Raw genomic sequence first — 24,268 nt, 5'->3', positions numbered from 1 at the left:
GGCGATGTGGTTCTCTTTTTTTTTCTTTCTTTTGGTCTGTGACCGGTTTCCAAAACATTTCACCCCAAAAGAGTCGAGCACCAGGCATGGGGAAACCTTCTATCTATTGAAAAACCGGTGGTTACCTGACGGCACCAGGGATCGAACCTGGTACCTTTCGAAAGAGGCGGATGCTCTAGCACAAGGCCTGTCCTGTGGACATCGCCATACGCCATGCGCCGTGTCGGTAGTTAGTTTCCTCACGTGCTAAGCCGTCAGATATATCCAGATTGAAAACGAGGATGGTATTCCGTACGACATTACAATCGCTTTGGGTTTTGCATAGTGCATGGAGGAGGAGGGTCGCGGTTTGTCAAGCAGATCTTGATGCCTGGACAGTCAGAGAGTACTTTAGAGAAACCATTGTAAGGTATGTTGATGTAATGAGACTTGTGGATCTGGCACCTGAATGACTCCCTCACACTGATTGATAAAAGGGATAAAAAGGTTTCAGCCACGCTATCTCAGTCAAATACGTCTGGTGGTTCTTGTGTTATTTCTTTAAAGGATTTAAACGATACCATCTTGTCGCGTTGTTTGTTTATTTTTTTCGTTTGTGTGTGTGTGTGTGTGTGTGTGTGTGTGTGTGTGTGTGTGTGTGTGTGTGTGTGTGTGTGTGTGTGTGTGTGTGTGTGTGTGTGTGTGTGTGTGTGTGTGTGTGTGTGTGTGTGTGTGTGTGTGTGTGTGTGTGTGTGTGTGTGTGTGTGTGTGTGTGTGTGTGTGTGTGTGTGTGTGTGTGTGTGTGTGTGTGTGTGTGTGTGTGCGTGCGTGCGTGCGTGCGTGCGTGCGTGCGTGCGTGTGTGTGTGTGTGTGTGTGTGTGTGTGTGTGTGTGTGTGTGCGTGCGTGCGCGCGCGTGCGTGCGTGCGTGCGTGCGTGCGTGCGTGCGTGTGTGTGTGTGTGTGTGTGTGTGTGTGTGTGTGTGTGTGTGTGTGTGTGTGTGTGTGTGTGTGTGTGTGTGTGTGTGTGTGTGTGTGTGTGTGTGTGTGTGTGTGTGTGTGTGTGTGTGTGTGTGTGTGTGTGTGTGTGTGTGTGTGTGTGTGTGGCAATGCGCAGACTCCTTTATTAATTTTGTTTTTCGGATATTGCATGTGAATGTGAATGCACTGTGATTTCGTATGCACGAGAGTTGAATAGTGCTTCATTTTTTTTTTCCCATCGTTGCGAACGTTTTTCCTTCCTTACACTCTACTAGATAGCCTAAATTAGTTTTTTTTTATTCATACAACGCTGCCGACGGTGTGAATTTTGGTGTTACAGGTACTTTTCTTTCATACGCATTTCTGTGAATTGCCGCTTGTCGTTCTCGTCTAGGAAGGATAGGACCGGTAAAGCTGCAGTTGCAGTTTTTAGCCTCGTCTACCACCAAATTTGATGGAGAATAAAAGCTTGTGTATCTACTGTTTATTCTGATAGCACAGTGGTCTAAAGTAGGCTTGGTCTGGGCTCTAAACCCACTGGTGGCGAGCCTTTCCTTTCGAAAAATTGCTCGAAGGCGGCTCATCACCTTTTACAAGTCCAAGAATTCAGACAGTAATAAGTGATGAAGGCAAGGGGAATATCATTACGAACGTATTCTCACTGTTATTGTCTATACCTTCCCCAAACCGAAAGGTTTAGGATAGAGCGCAAGAAGGTACAAAATCTTATGCAACAAAATCGGGAGAGAACACCGCATCACATTGCTGGTGCTTTTCTCGTGCCCAATGTGTCCCTTTGTCGACATGCAGAGTAGAGAAAGAAAAGCGGCACTTTTCAATGCCATGAGCCAACAAACAAACCAACAAACCGTAAACATAGAGCAAAGTACAAATAATCTCTAATATTGGCTCCTGTCCATGCTCGACAGACAAACACCTATAGTTATGAAAACTGTGTTGGAGCCTATGCGAGACACGGAGCAGTACAGGGCAATTTGCAATGCTGATACTTACGTATATCTTGCTCGGAATTCACACTTGTGCGAACAGTTTAACTGTCGGGACCGTAGCTGGCGCACATTTCTCTAGCTTTTGTCAAGATTCATAATCATGCTACCTTCCGGCGGAGATTGCTGACGAGGCAGGAAGGTACACAATTGTAACCATTGGTATCTCGAGTCATGACACGTTGCTCTTCGTAACAAGCGGTGCTCCTAGTTGGAAGAAATACGGTAAGGTTTTAATGTTCTTAAACCGAGTAGGGCGCGCGAAAACTTTTGTGCACAGATAAAAATGTGCAGCTCGAGAGGATGTTCCAGTGTCCACGCAAGGTGACTGGCTACGGCGAAGGCTGCAGCTGTTGCAGAGAGGCGCAAGCTGAGCGGACACATATGCCCTATATCGCCTTACGAGGTCCCTCTGGTAGTGGATGAATTGCGGCAGATTAGATTTCGAGAAAAAATTTGCAACGTCCTCCTAGACGAGTTCGTTTAATAAATGCTCACTGCTGTCGTGCATGCTCTCTCAACAACGTCCTCTGGCGTACACACACAATTTGAAATCCCCAAGAAAGATTATTCTCCGGTCAGATCTCTCAAGCGTGTTAACAGGGACGCCTAATGAACGAGTTGTGGTGCGTATGACTTACTAACGTTTGTTTGGAATTCGTAGAGGTGCGCAACTCTACGAATTCATACGCGCCACAACGCGTTCATTAGGCGTCCCTGTTAACACGCTTGAATCAACTACCTTTTGAATTTGAACTGTAGTGAGGCAGATAGACACAATCGCACGTAATAGATAATAATCACGACTGCTGTCCCCATCTATATTCCGGATGATGAGAGTCTTGTAGGAAAGTGAAAGAAGGCGTGAAACCTCCTCTCTACGAGACCCGGTTTTACCACGGGTAGGTAATGTCCTGAGATGAATGAAAGATGAATGACCTGTTTCCTTGAGGGAAGCAACAATACACTTCTTTCCACACAGTACCCTGGACAGCACATAATGTAATGTTCTATATCCCCGCACACAAGACACACGTGGAACACGGTGGAAAAGATGTCAGGCTCGTCTTGTACACCCATGGATAGGTGCGAGCAGGGCACGTACTAATTGAGTGGTGTTACGGGAGAGCAATTGCCAGCAGAAACCGCAAGGCTGACCTCACATGTAGCTGCAACAACCTCATCCTCAACCTCTTTGAACCGTAGTAATGCTCTAAGCTTAGTGAATTTATCTGTCTTACCTACCGTCTAGTCCTATGTTACTCTGTATTATTGAGATATCTTTCGTGACATTTTATGCAACCCCTCTAAATATTTCACGTAAGTATAGATTTACAGTACAATAAATACTATGTTCAAAACGCTTTGTCCCCTACGTGTTGCCTGCCCCCCTAGCGCGCAGAGGGTCAAGGTTCGAACTCCAATGCCACCAAATTTGTTTTATTGAATTACTTCAGTTTTCCTGCCTTACCCCTCTCCGACATCTTTGTGGGTACCATCGAGCGTTGACAACACCAAGAACACGCCTGGAAGATTTTAGCGTAATAAGCGTAATTTTAGCGTAACACTCCACAGTAGCTTCAGCGCATTCCAAGAACCCTGTGTGTTCTAGAATTTTGGAAGGCATCCGAGTATAGAAACTTTCTTGTTTACTTTGGCTCCAGTGTTATGAAACAACACCTTGCTCATCCATTTTACACGCACTTCTTGAAGCTAAGTTGTGCCGTCACAATACTTGCCCCACCCGATCTTTGTATGACTTTGTGTGACTATGCTGAGCAGCTGCTGCTTAGCTTCGTTACAGAGGCAGGTAAGCTGTATGGCAGTGGCATCTACACTGTTAGCATACATAGCCTCTCGCATCTGGCAGATGATGTGCGACTGTTTGGCCACCTTGGCCTATTTTCAGCCTTTCCTTTTGAAGCTTTTCTGGGAAAGCTGAAGAGACTGGTCAAAGGCCACGCCCTTCGAACGGAACAAATTTTTATACGAGCAGCTGAACTAAAGCAGTGCAAGCAACCAGTGACTCAAACTGTCCAATATTCACATAAATGGACCAGTCCCCGAAACATTCCGGGGGTAGCAATTTAGTAAGGCTACGATTGGGAAAAAAGTGTTATCTACAAAGCCAAAAGACAACTGTGTGAGGATGACGGATGGAATGTTTCTCCTAATAAGAAATTTTATAGCAGCTGAAGGTGGGGTCCTTATTTGTGGGCAGCACTATGCCGATGTTAGTAACTTTCATGATGCAACGCTGTGCTCTGTTGACATAGGTGTTAACAGAGCCTGAGAATTTTCACGGGGTCTGAGTACGTGGAGCATCAATGAAATTGGTACAAAATGTGTGTGCTTACCGTTCAAGAAAAATGCAGATGCTATTTTTTGTGTGCTCCCATTGTAAAAACCATACCTTCGCTTGGTACTCTTTGACAGTGACAAAACCATTCCCACAACACGGTGTTTGTTTCCACTCATGTCCATGATAAAGTTTTGACCGTCTGTTGGGCTCTCAGCAGTATTGTAAATCAATAAAAGTATACTTCGTGATATTTTGGGCCGTTGTGATCGATGATTTGTTGGAAAATATTTACTATCTAAAATTGTCTCCATGTTATAAAGCTGCCATTTATCACTTGAGCATATTCTTGCCCAACCAGGAATTTTGCGTTTCACTCTTGCAGCTTTATTAGCTTCGCCAGTAATATCTAACTCGGCCTGTTTATAAATGTTGCAATGGCAATTTTATCAAAACGTTGGTAAGATGTGTACATCCAACGTCAGTGCTGTGTATGCCTATAAACGTTAAGATGACGTTATCTCTAAACGTCATGGCAACGTATGTCAGGCAACGTCGCAGCAATGTGAGATTTTGTCATATTACGTTGTGTGGAAGTTCATACATACAGGCAACGTTTACGCAATGTTTCGCTTTACCTGGGTAGTCGTAAAAAGTTTCTATTAGGTAAGTATACTGTATGCAAGCAGCAATTACAAAGAGTAAAACAAGCAAGGCTAAAAAAGCTCGTACTTCCGCACTATGATCGGTTTACCAGAACCTTTTGCGCTGTCCGGTGTTCTTCTTTTCGTGTGTTTCTGCGTCTTTCACTGGTTCAATATGTTAGCCTCGCACCAACTAGCCCAAATGATCACAATGTTAAACAAAAACTTCCTGCCATTTTTTATGCAATGGCAAGAAGGCATCACCGGAGCAAAAACCCGGCTTCAGTGGTTTCACATGCTTCTCGTGCCATCTGACATGTAGAAAGAACCCCGTCCAAGGCTGGTACATAAAAGAACCAGCGTGGCCTGCCACATGTGCAAGGAGGCAAAGTGGAACGTTTCTAGGAGAGAGGTGGCTTCCCCTTGAGCAGGGAATATTTGTAATCAATTTATAGAAAGTGGTACCTAATACGTGCAGTCATGCATTGAGCCTGGCTAATGCGCGGTAAGAAAGGTATAAAGTATCACTCCTAAGTGTGCTTAGGTATCCTACAGGGTTGCGCTTATTTTTTACATAGTCTGAAATTCGTTTTGCTCAGGCCCATCCAAAGCGCGAAAAGTAAATAGAATTTGCTCCACTGCGCAGCTTACGTAACTTGGAAGCATGTTGCACAAATCTGTAGCAATTTATAAGATCGAGAAAGGAAAGACAGAGGCACCAGACACAAAGAGTATTTAAATGGTAGGAAAGTGAAGGAAACAAATCAGTTGCTGGGGTAGGTCAGAACATAGTTTAGAATAGTCAAATAAAGCTCTTATTTTTATAAGCCCAAATGGTTAAAGCCTGTGTGGCCAAGTAAAAAAAGAATCACAGGCAGTTTACCTCTGTTCTGACAGGATTGCGTTTGCTGTCTCGTTTATTAAACCTTTTTTATGTTAATCAGGCAGCCATGCTTCCGGACCACACATTGCTGCAGCCCTAAATATCCCGAAAGCGCTGCGGAGTCTGCAGTAGAGAAATGCGAAAGCTTGAGCGTTGCTACTACACATGGTGCATAGCTCGCCCCTTATCGAACACGACCAGCGTTCCATTGAGCGCATCAAAGTTCACCGGCGTTCTATAAATTGATTTACAGGAAAGGAAAGGCGCACTGTCTGTCAAGCTTGTTTCTGTGGACAACGGAAGCCTCCAGGAAAGGTCAACGGTCAAATCGGTTTCAGCCATCGGGTTTTTGCGGGAATGCGGGCAGCTGATCACGCTTTCTCTTTGCTGCTGTTTCTCAGTGAGTTATATCGCCTGGACGATCAGATTCCGCCTGACGCCTGCACAGATGCGTTGACGCACAAGGACAGGCACGCATCTCAATCATCGCTAGACTGAGCATCCAAGCGACGGTGATGCAGTTGTTATGCCGCCCGCATAGTGAAGTGGCGCAACACAGTGGAGAGCCTCCGTGTCCACGATCGGGACGATCGCTCGTTGGACCGGGAAGCCCTGTAGTGACCCGGAAGACGAAGAAGCGGGCAATAGTGCGGGCAGGAGCGCTCGCGCTGGACCGCTTCGGCGGCTCCAGGTGAAACGCGCAAGCGAAAATGTTAGAAGTAGCAGAGCGAAGAGTAGAGCTATGCTCTAAAAAAATTAAAAAGACATGCTTGCATGCTACGCTTTTTTTTTTCTTGCCTGTTTTCGACATACTGGGGAAATGTTCAGCTGCAGATAGATGATAATGCTATCCGTGCACCATAGCACTGATCACAGGCAAACGCGGCAACATCATAGACTGCTCGCTTGTGATAAAACTGCTGGCACAGTGTGCAAATTCAGTATGCACTCAGAGCGCTTCCGATTCGCAAATGTGCCAACTGTTTCAATATAAAGTAGGGTTTCTGTTTGACACTGTCCGCCTGTACGATAAAATATGGTGCATGGCACAGGCTAACGGTTTGATATGCTTTCAGCCACTAAAGTAATATAAGTTCAAGTCAGGCAGTAGTAGAGCCTTTTAGTGCTACGCGCACTAGCTTCTAATCAATCTCAACCACGAGGAGTAACCGTCAAACTTCCCTTCACTTCACTTTATTACCTTAAAGACCCTCATTATAAGGTATTACATAAGGAGTGGGACACATAGAAATAAAAAAACAGAACAAGCAACAGATAAGTAAGTAAGTTATACAAATATACGATTTTGACTAAGCGAGTACACGCGTCATTCTTTGATGAAACAAGGATGGACATGTGATATCAGCAAGTTCTTGGGGAAGGCCGTTCCAGTCGTTGGCAGTCCGGGGGAAGAATGATGAAGAAAATATAGTGGTGCAGGCGCGAGGTCGTGCCACTTGCTGCTGATGGCCGGTGCGGAGGGAGATAAGTGGTGGGGGTGCGCAGATATAAGGTTCCTGTCATAGCTCGGAGTAAAAAAATAACTCGTGAAACAAGCATAAACTAGCAATGTAGAGATGATGAGCAAGGGTAAGTAGATTGGACTGTGATTGTAAGGATGATATGCTGATATCAAAAGAATATGATGAATGAATGAATCTAGTTGTTCCGTTTTGAACCACTTCAATTGAACTACAGAGATATGCTTGTTACGGAGACCAGATCTGAGATGCATATTCCAATTTTGATCTAAATAGTGATTTGTATGCGAGGAGCTGGACATGCTGAGGTGCAGAGCGTAGGCACGCTTTAAAAATCCTAATGTTCTGTTAGCGGATGATATGATGTTTGAAATATGTGTATTCTACGCAAACACCAAGGTATTTTTAGGATTGTGCAAGGTTGAGAGGAACGTTAAATATGCTGTAGTTGAACAGCAGGGGGTGATGACGACGATGGAATGACATATATTTATATTTACGTGCGTTTAGTGTCATTAGCCATTCATTACACCAGTCTTGCAGATGAGGTAAATTATTTTTAAAGGATTGTTGGTCGAAAGTTGTTGGTCGACTTTGCAAATAACACAATCGTCGGCAAACATCCGAATATGGCAATCTAAGTTCTCAGGTAGGCCGTTATATAAATTAGAAAAAAAAAAGTGGCCCAAGGACGGATCCTTGAGGCACGCCCAAGGAGACTGGTAGGGGGTCAGACATTTAATTATTGACGACGACTTATTGGAAGCGGTGAATTAAAAACTCTTTTATCCATGCTAGTATGTTGGGATGTAAGTTTGGGCGGGAAATTTTCAGAAATAATTGGTAAGGAGGTACCTTGTCAAATGTCTTAGCGAAGTCGAGGAAAATTGCATCACTGTGGAGATTAGCATCAAGGTCAGTATGGAAGTCATGAACGAAAAGTGCTATCTGACTTGCACATGATTATCCTTTGCGAAATCCGTGCTGCGAAGAGTGAAAAAAAGAATTATTTGAATCCAGAAAGTTCTTGGTAAAGACTAAATACCGTGTTCCATGAGTTTACATGGTATCCTGGGAGTGATATGGGCCGCTAATTAGGTAGCGAATCTTTGTTACCCGACGAAACTCCTAGTACAAAACCGTTTTCCTATTGCACCTTCCCCGAAGTGCAATACCGCTCAGCACCAGAACTTTGTAACCATTGAACCCCCACGGCGCGTGATCTGCATACCACAGTCGTAAAGTGAAGCATATCTACCTTTCTTTTAAGCACGCGCTCACAGGGTGTGAGAACAATTAGGTCCGCTATTTAGCCAAGGTGATAAATATGTTCGCCGCTAGTCAAGATATGCTTGTATGGCAACAAATTGTTTTTATGGATCAGCTAAGGTGTTTGCGAACTAATCAGAGCTGCATCAGTCTTGTGAAGCGACGCTGAAGCTCACGAGCCGCATTTTTAAAAGTAATTCAATGGGCCACATATTCTACACAGCACCTGAACAACGATACACCTTTGTGAGTCTCTTTATATCATTGCGTGAAATCTTAACATATAGCTCCGTATAAGTTCTAGACAACTCCGAAAGCAGAGACCCCTTCAACGATTTAGTATAGCTGATGAAAAGAATCTGCCGTCCAATAATTTCATATATCGGTGATAAGTGATCAGCGTCTAAAAAACAGTAACACTTACGCAACACACAGGCGCACGCACCGACGTAAACGTTAAATCACTCATTTTTCAGGAACGAAGCCGCAATGAACCCGAACACGTTTGCGGCAATGTTAAGAAAGAAGCGCCACTAAAAAGGCCACACCAGGAAAAGTGAAGTTCTCGAAATATCCCAACCTTGCTCTTTTTCGCCGTTTCTACGTTTTAGAACGGCTCATGACCTTCCAAGCTCGGCTGAGCGTGACATCGGTGGAAGCAGGTTTGCTCGTGCCGTCCAGATTAAAACCGGTCACGCCAAGGTCATTTCCTCGCTATTCGCGGAAACTAAGTATGCACTGCAAAAGGAACGAATCTGATGCCCGTGGCCGCTCAAGTTCAGGTCGTCTTCGATATTACTGCACTGTGTTTTCAGTTTCGAACGTGTTTTCCTGCTTCCCGAAAGCTTCTTCTTATTTTTACATCCTTCAAGCAAAATTCTATCGACCGCACATCATCGATGCCTGGCGTGTGAATGAGGCGATAATTTCTATCTGGACAAATGGTGCAAGTGAAGCAATGTTGAGGTATTGTATGAACATAAGCTCTCACACGTTTCTGTCGCGAGATCTCATGTGAGTCTCCAGTGGGTAAAGACTGAATGACAAGTATAGTCGCGAGTAAAAAAAAAAAAAACGGTTAGCCCGCCTGTCGGATCACCTGATCACCTGAATAACAACGAGTGGCGCAGCGGTTGACGAAGAGGCTGATAATGATAGTGCCGAACCGTTCCCATTCTTCAGTATTAAAGGTCAACTCCGGTGGGTTTTTCATCATTTTCTGTTTTTCATTGAATTACATTCCTCGGCATGTCCTGACTCCAACACAAAAAACCGTTTTTCGAAATTCCAATTAGAAGTATTTTTAAAAAAGAAAAACAGCAAATCGAAACCGAAACTGCTTTCACGGCCAGAAATGACTTCCCAGGTGACGAAATGCTGACGTCACACTCAGTATTAGAAAAACACTTGTACGTGCATTGGATAGCGAAAATAACGTATGGAAATCATGAAGCATTGCATAAAATGTTTCAGGTAGTTCAATATAAGCCTCACACTTTCATAATCATGCGGGAAGTGGACAGTAACGCCGGTATACTGTTTGTGACGTCAGAAACTCAGTGTTGCCGGCAGAAATGATCTCAACTTAAGCCATGAAAACAGCATATTTTAAAGTCATGTTGCGCGCGAACGGATTTTCGTACGGCGCCCAAATTTTGTAGAATGCGTCAGGACGGAGAGGAGAACACACAGTAAAATTTTTATTAGAATATTCGAATGTCAAAAAACCTCCGGAGTTGCCCTTAAGGGGTTCAGCAGCTGTCATGGCCGTGGAAAATTCATTTTTTCTGACGCAAAAGTAACAAAAAAGAAGCCATCATCACAGATAATGATCGTGCCAGAAAGAAATTCCACATGCACAGCCACCTAAGGCCGGCACTTCAACGCTGGGGTGGTGGCCCGCTTCATAATGGTTATACTTTGATACTTTTATAGTATACTTTTTACTGCATGTAACACAGGAAATTTTCACGTTGCTACAGGAATTCCTCATGTCAGAAAGGGGACATTAATTATCATAAACTGCACAGAAATTCTGTCGTGACCATAAAACATGTTCTGTAGCTTTTCCCACTAGGTTCAATGAACAAAAGATAAAATATTATCTGAGCTGTCGATCCGTAGCAAAGTTTAGTTCCAGAACTTTGCCCTGAGCTCACAACGAGTATTTAGGACTTTCAAAGGAAACAAATGGAGCTTGGTTTTGAAGATATTATGATGTAACGGATAAAGTAAGAAGCATTTTTATAATCATACTTATAGAAATTGCCTTGGCTTCCGATGTGAAGAAAAATTTAGCGTCTGAGTTTTGTCCTGCGCTGACAACGACTAATTAAGGCTTCCATAAGAAACTAATGTGGTGCGTTCTAAAAGATGTTGTGATGCAATGAATATCTTATACAATATTGAATGAAATGGTTCAAGCTTTCGATGCTTGGCAATCTTTGGTTCCGAAACTTACCGTGTTCTCGTAACGAGTAATCAAGACTGTCATAGAAAACCAATAGGGCGCATTTCTAATAACGTGAAGCAAAAACACTTCAAGCTTGCTGAGAGATGCATAATCCAACCAATAATCTATCAGTGCAGTTGTCGAATATGTCAAATAATTGTGTTTCGAAACATTTTCCGCACTATTTGTCCAGAATTCCTGGGTACGAATGAAGCTTACAAAGGAAAGTCTTTTTACAATAAAAGAGGCTTTCACCAAACCCGTTACCACCCGTAATCAGGACACACGGGCAGACACAAAGTTCCAGCTACAAAGCGTAAGACGCTATTTTGTAGTGAATGTTCACTGGCCTTGCAATTTTGTGGCCTAAGAGATATTAAACGCTTTTGAAACAACTATGTGCTTGGTCGTTCATGCTTACATCTTAGCGTCGTGCACGAAACAACAAATTAGACACTGTGGCAAACGAAAGGGGGGAGAGTAGAAGCCACGTAATGGGGCCACATATTGTTTTACGCCCTACCATTACTATAATTCAATACCAGTACACCAACGCCTTCTGTAACATTGGCTGCAAAGGACGGTGAACATTGTTACTGTTTCAATCTGTCTCTTCGTTTTCGTCACACTGCACAACATCCTGTTCGATAGAGTGTGAATTTGTGGTAAATGGCGGTTATTTTTTCTTGTCAGCGTCCAGTAGGTTTCTCGTTTCCTTTTAATAGCCATATTTTTTCCACGAATTTTTCTATCCTGCTATAACTATTAACATTATAGTAAGCTCCCAGTTACAATAAAGTTTTATTTGTTTAACGTTTGATTTCATGCACATTGTATACATTTTTGTGCATTCAGGTTGTATGTTTATATGCAGGAACTACTACTTAGATCGCCACAATTTCCTTTGGTTCACTGCATGAGTTAGAGCGGGCGAAAGTCAATAATCCAGCCTACGCTCACTCGCCACCTTGACGTGCTCTGTTTAGTAAGCCATACGATGTACGCTTGTCGAATGTGGCTTCAACCTCGTGGGAAAAGAAACGCCACCAATCGAATTCTCGTCGCGTGCCGGTGGCAGGAAAGAGGACCTAGAACTTTGGATTCTGCTTCTGGCACTTGGCAAACAGAAGGAAACGATAGTTCGATATCACGGAATACAGAAGAAACTTGTACCGCCGGTTCAGACCTGTTTGCACCGGCAATTGCGCAGTCAGCTCATAAAAAAAACACAAAATATAAGCTGGGGGAAGTGGAAGCTGTCTACATGGCTCGACCGGCTCAATGGGAAAGGCGCCTCGAGTGCATTACCAGCACTGATTACACTACAAATTAAAACGCATTCTAGAGATTCCCTGATGCCACAGTCTAGGCAAACACTCTCTGTCGTCGCAGCCTTCCAACAATCATCAGCAGCTGCAGCACTGCATCGCTGTGCGAGATCTCCAAGAATGGCTCTGTCTTACCTTTGAGCTAATTAATAACTTAAAATAGCGGGCCAACCCACCAATTCTATAACGCGTCGATGAAGGTGCAATCTTTCCACCTTTCTCTGGCTAGCATTACGCAGTGGCTTGCACAAATCGGCTACAATGTTTATTGTCTTTTTCCCCAATCTCAACTATGCGACCCATTAACGCTGCTGTCGATGGATCACCGTTTAATGATTACATGTAGCTCGGTCGTGTACCATAGATGAATTTACCGTCCTTGTCCGAATTAATCAGGCTGGAGGATTTGTTTCTCACTTGTGTAATAGACCATTAGTGTACCTCAAAAGTAAAAAAAAAAAAAAAAAAGCTCTTACCAGTTGGGAAAAGGGGGTCTCCTTCTCACGCGAGTGATTTAGAACTTGAAAGGTTGCTTAAACGCGGCCATACTCGACTGAGGTGCAATGCGTGCAGTCTGCATTGGTAATTTTGTCAAAGATGGTTAGATGCGAATCTCAAAGCAAATAGGGGGATATAATTGTTCGGAAAACTGAAGAGCTACCCGCGTGATTTTATAAGCTTCTCGCGCGTGCTGAGTCATTGAACTGATCTTCGTCCATAAAACAGCGGTTGTCATGCACCGCTGTAGTGCATGGACTAAATCTTGATTATTATGCACCTGATGGGGAAATTTCATATCTGCCTGAAATGAGAAATTCGCCTACGATATATGTGCTCGTGTATACCACACGAAGGAAACTTACATCTTTGGGGCTATATTGTTCTGCGTCACATATTTCTGGCGTCCGTACACGCTTCCCAAGGCACTTAATTCATTTCGTTTCGCAGACTGCAGTAAACACAAAAAGATCACTACGGATTATAAAAGCTCAGAACAGACCGCTGCTTGACCATTGTGCTGCCTGAACTTTGGCTTTGGTGAATCTGGCGTTCGAGAAGCTCAACTAGTTACAGCCCCACTCGCAAGGTCTCATATCGGTTTACCAACAAACCATGCATCCTCAATGCTCCCATGTTTCTTTCTCTTCTAGGATTTTTGCGATGCTCTAATGACGCATGATATTTCATGTTAATCGAACGTGCCTGCCCGCATGCGGACCACCCGTACTTCCGCCACGTAGTGAGGCGAATATAGGTAAGCAGGACACGGACGTGGCACCGTCGGCTGGGCGAGTGCGCACTGCTCCATCTTCTCCATGCGTAGGCACAGACAGACGCACACACAGGGAGAAACGATACACTTGTTTCAGTTGCGCGACTTTTCTTGCTATATCTCGAGCCATGACGAACGACTTGGATGTGACTTCCGAACAGAGAGTGTGTAAGCGTAGGGCGCCTGTTATACATTACTCTCAGGGCCGGCCTTGGCCGCATCGATGGCACGGGAGTGCCGCAACCACTCTGCATGCGAGAGCTTGCCTTATCCAGAGGGTGTAATAGGGCATCACCATCTTGGGATGGAGGGTTGTGCCCCGGAGGAGACCAAGAGGAAACGTTGTGCGAAACGTTTGCATCATACGCGTAAACCGGGAAGGTGGTGACGAGACACTGCGACTGGGAAAGCCATTACGTCACTACCGGGCTTACAGGTAGCACCATCTGCATGCTACCTTGATGTCTCCCCCCTCTCGCGCATGGCGCTGCCTGACACCGCTGGTATACTGCACGCTGGTGTTTCTTTGCAGGCCCCGAGGGACCTCCGGCGAAGAAAAGTCGTAACGGACATCCAGCTCAGTACAAGGTTATAGGCTCGCGGGATTACGTACGGACACTTGGAGTCATATCCTTCCGTAGGCATCGTGATGGTTGCGGCATGCCTACCTCCGGACGAGGAACAATGGCTGAGACTAGCGGCGGCACGACGAGTCATTGTTACTCTGCGGCTTCGTGAGAGCGGCGCCTCGGAACAATGTCATATATGCGATGTGTCTTCTTTTATCTTTGCTACAGAACTTGAAATCAACGGTGAACGCGATCAGAAGGCCGCAGGTGGTCAAGAGTAAAGGGAGTCCCTTGCGCAAGCTTGCCTGCGCAGGCGCGCCATTCAAGACTTCACGACCGCTTGGTCGTGATGCCGGCCTCACCACCGAATGACCCAGCTCGCAGGATTCCGGATGATACCTTACGCATACGCTGCGGCAGCGCCGCCTGGATTCAGAAGTTCTGACCTCCAAGCCTATGTTCGAATGTACCCTCACAAACTGACGTGCTGAGAATTTATTAGGAGTGTTTTTCACCGCCCAGTTTCGTATAGATCAGCCCGTTCGTGACGATTTTGATACTCCTACATTAGGAAGGTCACGCTAGCTACTTGCCCGAAAAATCAACAGAACCGTATAAAAAGGCGACACAATATACTTTAGTTTTGCTGCAACGACAGACTTCTGTGCGCTTATGTAGTACTTTCTTTCTGTAGTACGTTTCTAGAGTACAGTACTGTATAGTTCAGTACAATACAGTACAGTAGAATGCAGTTTGCAGTAATCCTGTGCTTTAGCAACACAAAGTTCTGATGTCAGCATAGAAATTTCTTTCTCGCAAAACGTTCGTTGTCGAAAATCGCATAGAAATTCTGTTGCAACAACCGAAAAGTTTCTGTCGTTTTTTTTTTTTTTCATGGGATGTAAATAATAAACAGGCACAAATCAGACTTATTTCTTTTTATTTTTATACTTGTATACGCTAAACAAGCCTATTTTTCTTCTTTTGAAGCAACGTGCAACTACTTGGTTCAGCGTTACGTCACACCGCACAGCTGAATGGATAAAAGACCTCATGAGTCAGATCTCTTGTTATCATGAAACTCTGTCCCCCAACTCTGTCATATTTGTGGAATAGTGGTCCATCGTAGCAGATTAAAAACAAACATATGCAGAGTCTATTTAGGTGGTAGTTCACTTGATATGCCGCACTTGCAGTAGCAACTCTAAAATTTAAGAGCACTAAAATAATGGCGACTCGTGCGATAAAATTTCCTATCAGTTGATCATGTATATTGCATTTCTGTAATTGACTCAGAGTTAGTTCTCGTGCTTTATTTACACCACGAAAACAAATGTTAACATGCCCAGCTAGATCTCTTGCAGATAAGACGCTAGTTAACTGTTGGTACAAGGGAAGATCTGGTTTTTCAATGAAAGATTACGTTATAAATTTTCGCTTCATTCGAAAATATTTGATACGAAGCAAGGAGACTGCTTTCATGGCATTATGCAGCTTACTTTTCTAAGCTTTTATTTTCTTGACTCTTCTTGTCTGAAATCCTTCTAGATCTGAAGCAGTGAGATAAATAATGTGTCGATCTCTTAACTTCATACTTGAGCAGGCACCAATGAGAAAAAGTGTTGCAGAGAGCAAACAAAACTGCTGCAAAACGTATGTCACCACAAAAGTATAGGTAACGAGATTTAAAGATCGTTATAGCCCAACACACGAAAGGAGAAGAGAACGAGAGGACGCGCGCGCACGCACGCACGCAAGCACGCAAGCACGCGCGCGCGTGTGCGCGCACACACAACACACAAACACCGCTAACTTTCAACTTTATTGCAATGAAGTACATCTTTATATACACGCAGCATTGCCGTGATAGCACGAGACATTCATGATATCATCGGATCCGGAGGTAAGCAAATATTTTCGGACATAATTTCGGAGTAATTATGTTTCGATAAAATTATAAACCCTGTCCCTCCTAGAAGGTATAGCCGGAAAATCGTCAAATACCTTCAAATCAAAATCTGAGCTTCCACTTGAGAATGTGCTTACAATAGCTGTATAGGGGTAGTTGCCATGGCTGCGAATGATGCTAACGCAATCAGAGCGCTAAAAAAATTTTCCGAGAGCACTATGGAATCTACATTGCAGAAAGGCTGCTGCTGCACACGGTGCGTCAAGTTTGTTCTCATTATAATTATCAACTAAATACACCGTCATTATTATTGCTAGTGCCATCATTGTCATTATCGCTAATTGCAGCGCCATTGTCATCGATACTATCATCTTCACGGTAGACAATGAGAATCATGATGTGCGCTTTACGATCCTCGGCGTGGCGCAGTTGGTTAAAGTGCTTGGCTGAGGATCCGAACGATGGAGGTTTGATTTCCGATGGAGATACGATCTTTATTTTTCTGATGACGTCATCAGGATGACTGAGAAGTGACATATCAGCGCACTGATTCCAGGCACAGATCCGACGCACAACACCTCGTTTACAACTATGGCGCACGGGATTTCATTCCATGAGCCTTGAAAGGCTTTCGCCTTAAAAATGGCGGGACGATTTAGCTTGGGTAGGTCCCAAGTGAACTAGCCACTCTAGCGCTTCAGTTTTCACTGCTATTTCAGCGTCTTGTCGCACATCCTCATAATCACGCACTAGTAGTCTACCACGTTAGGGGAAAGGTTACCACACATAGTCGTGCAAACGTGTTGCGTGGCCTAGGGTGAGTGGGTCCGGCTCGGCACAAGGTTTCCAGTGGCATCGATTCTCATCTCAAAAGTGCCTTCCAAGTTGGTAACTCCTGCCAGTCTGGCTCTGAAATGTGAATCCATGGCGTCACACAAACTGGCGACCAATCACCGTCCGGCCATGTCATCCGCCAACTGCCACCTGTGCTAGAAACGGAGACAACAAAAGCTCGTACAGCCACACAAGCACGTGTGTGTGCGTGCGTGCGTGCGCGTGTGTGTGTGTGTGTGTGTGTGTGCGTGTGCGTGCGTGTGTGTGTGCGTGTGTGTGTGTGTGTGTGTGTGTGTGTGTGTGTGTGTGTGTGTGTGTGTGTGTGTGTGTGTGTGTGTGTGTGTGTGTGTGTGTGTGTGTGTGTGTGTGTGTGTGTGTGTGTAAGTTAAATTGGTTCACAGGAAGGGAAAGGCGCAGTAACTGTCACACTTGCTCTGTGGACTGATTTATTTATAGGAAAGGAAAGGCGCGGTAACTGTCTCACTTGTTTTCTGTGGACACCGCAACCGCGCCGTAAGGGAAGGGAGAAGGTGGGAGTGAAAGTGGAAAGAGAGAAAGAGGAGCCGTAGTGGAGGGCTACGGAGAAATTTCGACCACCTGGGGATCTTTTGCTCTGTGGACACACCCGAACCGCGCCGTAGGGGAAGGGAGGAAGGTGGGAATGAAAGTGGAAAGAGAAAGAGGAGCCGTAGTGGAGGGCTACGGAATAATTTCGACCACCTGGGGATCTTTAACGTGCGCTGACATCGCACAGCACACGGACGCCACTTCGTTTCGCCTCCATCGAAACGCAGCCGCCGCGGTCGGGTTCGAACCCGGGAACTCCGGCACAGTAGTCGGGCGTCTTACCACTGCACCACCCCGGCGGGGCGTGTGTGTGTAAGGCGTTCGGTATTCATTTCATCGCATCGCGCACAGCAATAAAGGTGGAGAATTTTTTATTCTGTTCGATGCCTATCACAACCTTCGACGTATTGAGCATTTGACAGTTCCCTTAAGAAATGTACACTTCATCGCAAAGTCTGTGGCTCGATCGACTCTGCGCCAGTCGATGAAAAGAAGCACTGCTTTGCGGACAAATGTGATTAGCGCCGCGTGCACTGCAACAACGCGTTATCAGCGCAGGCATCGCCGGCTCTCCGCTGCTGCTGCTGCTGTTACTGCCCGGATCACGATAGGGCTGGTTTGTACACTCGGCACGAACAACCCTTGTAATACACGCGGTATGAATATCTCAATCTTCCCACCGCTATCGGTGCCACTCCATTTTCCGCGGTTCGGTTTCCACGTCCGATTCGTACACGCAGGCACGCGGTCCTCGCAGAGCGGTGATGGATACTGTTGCCTTCGGTTCCACATGCGGTATTAGAGGTCCGGCTTTCTCGTGAGACCGGGGAAGAGGCTTTAACCACCCTGCTGCGCAGTACAAACGAGTTGAGCGCGTTGTCACCTTGGTATGCTACAAGAGGAGAAGAGGAAATTTACATACCGCGCATGCTGTGTCAGCGAGCGCCCGAATTCGGCGTGACTTTTCGTAAAATGCGCTGCTGAAAATACAGAGCCGCACTGGTCATAAAGGAAAGGAGGCCTGGTTGTTCTGCTGTACAAGTTACAAGCGGAGCATTTTTGAGGGGGCATCAAGCGTTTGGTCAGGAGAGGCGTAGCATTGTGAGAACTTGAAAACAAAACACCTGCTTGTCATTTTGTTCGTCCGACGATGGCACGGAACACAGTTCATTGCCATTATATCAATCAATCAATCAGTCGAGCAACCAATAAAAAAAAAGCATTTTCCTCCCCAATGTCTCTAATGGGTTAAGCATGCTGACAATCGTTCTTTTAAAAGTATAGTAAGATTTGGAAAGGTTTCAAAGCACTGCCTCACTATATCTTTAGGTGCGTCACCGTTTTGTGGCCATCGGCTTGCTGACACTCCTAACCACCAATGCTTTCTTTCTGGTACTATAGCACCTATCCATGCAGGAAGTTCAGGACGTTTGTTTCCTGCCGCATTTATTGTTAAGCGCTTGTTTAAGATTTGCCCACGGCCGCGTTTATCGACGTATATTTCTGGTATCGAGTGCGCACATTCAGGAAAGTAAAAAGAGCATGGCTTGAAATCCACGCGCCTTCCACATTCCCTGCGCTGGAATGACGCAAACGCTGTTGTGTTTTTGTAGTATGCTAAGTCTTCCCCTATTCATATTGAGAGTTGCTTTTGCAGGTCGACGATTGCATGGATCCATTAACTTTCTCCTTTTTTTTCTGAATGCGGGGGGGGGGGGGGGGGGGGAGAACAGGCAGTTTGTCGGTTTAGCGAGGTTTTTAAGTCTCTCTCCATATCGCCAGCGATACAGAAAAAAAGATGTATGCAGTTAAACTTCTTTCAAGCCCGTTTGAGACTGACGAAGAAGGAAGCGATAATTGCACAGCCGCTTTCGTTTTATACGACATTTAAGAGAGAACATTTTATCGAATCATCTGGTGTGATCGCAATTAAATCAGTTTCGAGCAATGCCATTAGCTTCTGCAACTGCTTGCACGCTGAAAGTCTGCTGCACTCGCGATGAGGAAGAGGGCATCGATATCGGCCCTGCCGTGAAGCCAGCAACGCTCTCGAGCATGAACTCTACGTCCTAGTCATACCCGTTCGTCTATAACCAATGTACCTCAAAAGTGATGGGAGAAGTTGAGGTTTGAACATCGGGGTCCTTGGCTAAGCCAAATATTTGACAGAATTCTCAACGACAAAACATAGACCTACATTATCGTCCAGACCGGAAGCTATGCAAAACCGAAATCTGACAACGGCTTTTTCCTGACGTCAAAAAATAAATTTTTTGGCATTCTCTTCTTCGTCGGTGGGTCGACGAAGACTGCTGTAATTTACGTTAATAAGTGCATGAGCCAAAATCGGTTCACATAGGGAAAAAATGCTTCTTGCACCTGGCTGACAATGAATATCGCCAGAACCATGCATGACAGAATGTACAAGTTCCGGCAGCTGATTAATTTTCTCGGCAGGAGATTTGAACTGCATATTTCACATTACTTTCTCGGTGGACAAGTCTGACGAAATACTTTACACTGTTGTGCAGACATTTTATCAGAGGGAAGCCCATTCGAGTTGCATGCAAAACCTGGATGCTCAGCGGTGCAGAGGGCTATTACTGCGCTTTTGACAACTGCTGTAGCAATTTCTTCAATTCGGACAAGAAATCATTGGGGAGGCATTCTGTCGCTGCTTGAGGCTATTTCAAGACATTGCGGCCATGTCGCCTTTCTCGACTATAGTTACACCAGCCGTGACCCTCGCAATAAATGGCTTATGAAGTCCAGTCCCGTCAAAGAAGGAAATGAAACGAAAAAAAAACTAGAAAGTCTTTGTTCTTTTTTTCAACGCGATGGAGAAAAGTTGTTTTTTTTTTTTTTTAAGTGGAAAACAGCGTGACTACAACGGAAACAACTGACCGCAATGAGTCAATATGATAAAAAAAAACTACCTATAGAGCGCACTAAAAGTAGGCGTCCTTAAGCCAAAGCTGTTTCCGAGCTGTATATTCCAATGGAAGGCGACAACCTTTCGGATCAAGCGATGAGATGAGATTAGCACCAAGGCCGAGAATTGGTAATAGGAGTTGCTCGCATATATATGTTGAAAATTTCAACGTTGAATCCTTTAAAAATTCACCAAATCACTGGAAACGGGCGCATTCACTTCTTTCCTTTCGTACAATCATCAGTGTCCTCCTTGGCATGAAAACATGAAAAGAAAAAACGCTCACAGATGCCCCGCTTCCATCGCGCATGATGTTTTTGACTAAAGTGGACACTTGCTGCACGAACAAGAGAACTGTGATGCCAGTATTGCCACTTTTTATCGATCTGCCCTTCGAGAAATGCGATCTAACACACTGCCTAAAGCACGGGCGTTTCATCAAGTTTCGTGCTATCAAGTAGAAATTGGGTAGAACTGGCCACTTATAGTGTGCTCGGGACTCAGCACACCAAAAAGTTACACCTATCTAAGTTATGAACAAATAATGCCTGCCATTGATTTGACTGAATATGTTTTTCAGCTTAAATTAACAGTACATGCCAAAGACGTAAGAAATCAGCCTGAAAAATTTTTATAGGGCCCTAATAGTTTCAGGTAAAGAAAGGGAAGATGCAAAACGATCTTACAAAGGTTAGCCCTCTTGGCGGCAATATAAAGAGCGCACTTATATAAAATGGCAGGTGTTATGTGCAACGGCTACCTTTATCACAGTGGTGAGGAATGGATATTCAAGGAGATTCGGACGCTATTCGCAAGTTCCGTGGCCCATAGGTGGTGCGCACAAAATTTCAGTATTCTATATAGAAAAACAACACAGAATACAGAACAACAAGGGAGAAGAAGGGTGGTGGAGTTGGTAGGCTGATACACCAAAGGACCAATCGGCAAAGGGTAAATCCAGCTAGCAAAGAACACGTCTGGATGTCAGAAGCAATAGCAGGTAAAAAGGTATGGCTAATAGGAAAGCAGAGATCTAGTTAAATGTCACAGTGAAGATATCAAAAAGTCTGGAGACGGGGTGGAGATAATTTTATTGGATGATATGAATCGACACATTGAAGATCTGGATGGATACACCAACGGCAAAGGGAAAGAAAAGCTAGTAATTTGTGTGCAGTTTAGCCTAGTTATTGTGAATAGAGAAAAGAAATGTGAAGACCAGATCACGTAGGAATTTCGGAATAGACAAACAACCATTGATTACTACTTGATATCACCAGGAATCTACAGTAAGCTCAAGATTATGGAAATAGATGAGGAAGGTGCGCACTGCCTGGGAAGTGACCATAAACGTATTAGCCTGCAGATTGGGCACCTGGTCGAAAGGAAAGATTAGGAAGCACGAAGAACGAACGCAAATTTAACCGACAAACAGCTAGAGCTAATAGCATAGGACATTGAGAAAACGATAAAGAAACGTCCTATTGAGGAGTGAGATTATATTAAGTTAGCACAGCACGTCCGTATAAAAATTCGACAAGTAAAAAAGTTAAATAGATGGAAAGGTAGGAGGACTCCTCGAAACTGGGGGAGTAGTGAAATTAAACAGGGAATCGAAAGAAGACGGATGGCTTCCAGGTAACACAGGGAAGCTAAGAAAGCGCAGCTATCTCAAGAGAACATATAGACAGAAAATGGGAATCGTATCGGCAAAATAAACTGGAAGTGCGGAGTAAAATAAAGCAACACATCGATTGCTGGATTACCGAAGTGCGCGACTCAACTAAAGAGGCAACAAAGAAATTCTGGAGCCATATAAATAGCTTGAGTAAGAGAAATGATGGGGAGCAGGAACAGATTCAGGACGCCGAGGGAGAATGTCTAGCGAGGGATGACGCCGTAGGATATATTACATCAGTTACTGCCGAATCATTTAGGTGCGATGATGCGGTAATCTCCCTGAATGAAGAAACATCAAACAGCCTGAAGAAATGCAGATTACAATTGGCACATCTTAACTGGAAGACTCACAGAGACAAATATTCTGGTGTGTAAAGTCATAGGGATGGACGAAATTCCAAGCTAATTAATGGAATTGGTCCAAAGAGCAAGGACACATTCTTAAGGCATTGTAAACAGTCATAAGGAATAAATTATGGACAGCTGACGACTGAGTAGGATAAATTTAATCTATAAAAGATAGGAATAAGGTTAAATCATTTAGACCGCTTACAATAACGTCAATTACGTGCAGGCTGGCAATGCAGGCAGTGAAACTAAAAATGCAGGCATGGATAGGAAGTAATAATGTACAGGGCGAATGGCAGAACGGGTTCAGGGGTGGTAGGCGCCTAGACGTTAGCATTTTCTAATAACCTAAAGCATAGAAATGGCCAGGGCGGCAAACAGACCTCTGTATTTAGCCTTTCTGGATATAAGCGGCGCATACGACAGCGTTAACAGAGAACTTCACAGGAACATACTCGAATCTGATGGCATCGGTAAAGCAGTAACTGAATTACTAAATGAAATATTCAGAGATAATAAAGTTGAGATTTCATGGGAGAGATTAAGAAGTACGTCTACAGTTGGGTTATACAAAGGACTAAGGTAAGGATGTCCGCTATCCCCGCAGTTGTTAATGATATATAGGAAGAATATGGAAAAGAGTCTGCAAGAAAGCAACCATGGTTTTGATCTCTCGTTATTATTAATATTTTGTTGTTATAGAACTGTTTGGCTCCGCCGCGTCGCGAGGCGCTGGCGACCCGTTCCAAAGGGTACAGCCACCATCACCATCACCATCGTCATCACAAGCAAGGTGAAACGGACGTAGAGCAAACGCTTCCAGGATAATCTAGGCGAACGGCATTGTTCCATTAGCCAATTTATCCAGGAAAATTTACAAACATTGGTTAATATACGCGAGTATACGAGGGAGATTCAGTCGGCTTTACTTTTAGCGCACTTAAGTCGGATCTGATGGTATTCAATGATTTCAGTGATAAAAAAACTTGCAATGCAAGGGAGTGAGATACCAAGACCACCAGAATATAAATACATCGGTGTATGGATAAAAGAAGGACAGCTATACTTGGAAAAAGGTGAACAATGCCTGAAGTAAACATGAAGTACTTAAAGCTATTTGGAAAGGAATAATGGTACTAGGGCTTACCTACGGGAACTCAGTTTTGTACTTAAGGGCAGAAGTCCAGTCTGGGTTGGAAATAAATCAAAGATCTGTGGGAAGGTTAGCACTTGGAGCACACGCCAAAACTACAAACGAGGCAGTACAGGGAGACATGGGCTGTGCGTCTTTAGAGGCACGAGAGACTCAGATCAAAATATTGTACGAAGAACGCCTCAGTAAAATGGACGACAAAAAGAAGGCAGCTAAAGTATTTAAATACTTATACCGAAAAGGCATTGACTTAAAGTGGCAGAAAAGGACCAGAAAACTAACAAGTAAGTATGTAGGAAGGCAGTACGGAGAAATAAAGAACATTAAACGACAGGTAAAGAACACAAAGGCTAAAAACTGGTCTAATTCAATGGAAAAGAAGCCAACCTAAGGCATATACTATAGGGAAAACTCGATTAAGAAGGAAACCTTTCATGACAACTCAAGAGGCAGCGACCTTATCTTTGAAGCTAAATCAGGATGTCTTAAAACCCTACAAAAGAAAGTTTTACCAAGAAGATGAAACTTAGGATATGAGCGGTAGATGCCCAGAAACAAGTGAACATCTCACACTGGAGTGTGATAGCATCCATCTAGATGTCGATGCGGACATAGCCGAGGACCTGGGACTTAGAGGTAACAAAGGAAGCGTGAATGAGTCGGTGGTACATGGTTAACAAGAG

Source organism: Amblyomma maculatum, chromosome 4, assembly GCF_055883805.1.
Source record: "Amblyomma maculatum isolate TAMU_Amacu chromosome 4, ASM5588380v1, whole genome shotgun sequence".
Classification (NCBI taxonomy): Eukaryota; Metazoa; Arthropoda; class Arachnida; order Ixodida; family Ixodidae; genus Amblyomma; species Amblyomma maculatum.
Note: the sequence above shows the minus strand (reverse complement) of the source record.